Below are 2,598 nucleotides of genomic sequence, written 5' to 3'. Positions count from 1 at the left end.
CGAGTTGCCTTTTGTTGTTCATGTAGCTTATTGAAACAGAGGGTGAGGAATCTGTTTGACCCTGGCAACATCAGCACAGCCTTTCTGGCTACACCCAGATGCTCTGCAGTTGTTCTCATGTGCAGGGCAGGTACAGAGGCAGCTGGGCCAAAAGCAGTACCAATCAGCTGCAAAGCCCTGTGCCCCATAAGTGGTTTAAGAACCATGTAACTTCTGCACAGGCAAATGGGGTGTCTGTTTTCCTACAGCCGCATTATTATTAGAATTAGAATTTATATAACGCCCTATACCAGGCACCCCCAAACTTCGGCCCTCCAGATGTTTTGGACTACAATTCCCATCATCCCTGACCACTGGTCCTGTTAGCTAGGGATCATGGGAGTTGTAGGCCAAAGCATCTGGAGGGCCGCAGTTTGGGGATGCCTGCCCTATACCCAGAGGTCTCAGGGCGGTTCACAGAAAATACCAACATAAAAACCACAAGATACATATAATCAAAATGAAAACAACACAATCACCACCCCCAAAAAGAGCCACATTGTTAAAAGGGCTTAGGGTGTCAATTAGATCAACCAAAGGCCTGGTTAAAAATGAACGTTTTTGCCTGGTGCCTAAAGGTGAATAATGAAGGCGCCAGGCGAACTTCTCTGGGGATGGCATTCCACAGATGGGGAGCCACTGCAAAGAAGGCCGGTTCTCGTGTTGCCACCCTCCAGACCTCTTGAGGAGGCACACGAGGGGGGGGGGCTCAGAAGATAATCTCAGGGTCCAGGTAGGTTCATATGGAAAGAGGCGGTCCTTGAGGTATTGCCCTGAGCCATTTAAGGCTCTATAGGTCAAAACCAGCACTTTGAATTGGACCCAGAAGCTAATTGGTAGCCATTGCAGTCCGTCCAGGATCGGTGTAATATGCTGAAACCATCTTGCTCCGGTGAGGAACCTGGCTGCTGAATTCTGTACTAGCTGAAGTTTCCGAACCGTCTTCAGAGGCGGCCCTACGTATAATGCATTGCAGTAATCTTAACTTGAGGTTACCAGGGCATAGACAACAGTAGTTAAGACTATCCTTGACCAGAATGGGGCGTAGCTGGGCCACCAGCCGAAGCTGATGGAAGGTACTACTCCGGGCCGCCTGAGCCTTGAGCAACAGCAAAGGATCCAGGAGTAGCCCCAAGCTACGAACCTGCTCCTTCAGAGGAAGTGTAGCCCCATCAAGAGCAGGTGATCTCCCACCTGTCTGGTCTAGGGAACCACCCACTAACAGTGCCTCAGTCTTATTTGGATTGAGCTTCAGTTTGTTGGCTCTCATCTAGTCCATTATCGAGGCAAGACACTGGTAAGACGCATCCGTCTTGGAAGTTGAAGCCATCGCTTTCCTTGCACCTGCCTGGGAAAGGTGTCTTGTACAAAACGACTCCCGGCCCCCCATGCTGCTCGGATCCCTGCCACACTTTTAAAATAGAGAACGCGGAGCTTCGAAGCTGCCAGGATCCATGCCAGAGCCTGACTTGCACTAAAGTGGGCTGCTGGCAGTTGCAACTGAGAAGCAGAGCGGATAGCCTGGCTAGATGGAGGGTGGGGGGAAAAAACTGTCCCTGCTGTGGGGAGAGATGTAATTGGGCTTGCTGAGGCCAGAACTACTGTTGGCAAATGCATGGCCCTCTTGTTCAAATCTTCCCCGGCTTCCTTGGGGGAAGCTGACGGGGCCTGGAGCAAGTTGGTCTCCATTTCCACCTTCAGAAAACTGCCTTCCTGGCTTCATCTTTCTGCCAAGTCAGCTGGCTCTCTGCCGCCCGAACGCAAGGATGCCGAGAAGAGAGGACTGCATTGCAGCTTCCATTAGGAGCCTATTTTTAGCCTCAGCATCTGACTTGCTTCTTTACCCGCAGAAAAGGAGAGTGCTGGAGGATGGGATGTGGGCACAGAGCTAGGAAGAGAAGGAGTTGCAGGAAATCATAAGGGAGAGAGAGCTATGGGGAAGGGATCTTGGGCTCTGGGAGAGTGCCGGAGCCAGGCCTCCATCCACGGTCCAGATGCTGTGAAAAGGGCATGTTTGCTGCATTGCATTCCTGTGCCCACTTTCACTGGAAAATAAAAACGCTGGTTGCCAAACAGGAATTCACCCACAGTGTCTCTCTCTTCAACGGGGTCCTGCAGCGGTCAATATATTCCATACTACTTTCAGTATTAGTAGAGTGTTTTCTCTCTCAAAGTGCTTCTTTACAACAGTCCTGCAAGGCGGGCAAATAACAGCCCCACTTCAGAACAGTTTCAGCAAAGGTTTTCCAGAGAGACACAAATCCCATGTCTGTCTCTGTTCCTGGTCACCCCAACCCCAACCCAGCCTGTATCGAAGAACCTGTGCTCCTCAACCTGGTGGCCACCTGACATTTCGGATTGCAGCTCCAAAAGCCCACCCTAGACATGCTCAGATTTTTCCAGGTCGCTTCACCTTCCTGTTGACCCCCTTGAAGCTGCTTGTGGTAGCCATCTTTCACGGGTCAATGGGGACTTCCTTACTCTCTGTAAGAGAGTTTAGCGATAGAGCATGCCCTCATGAGCCAATCCTCTGGCTAGGCATATGGGCCCCGTAAGTTG

Source organism: Zootoca vivipara, chromosome 17 (assembly GCF_963506605.1).
Source record: "Zootoca vivipara chromosome 17, rZooViv1.1, whole genome shotgun sequence".
NCBI lineage: Eukaryota > Metazoa > Chordata > Lepidosauria > Squamata > Lacertidae > Zootoca > Zootoca vivipara.
Note: the sequence above shows the minus strand (reverse complement) of the source record.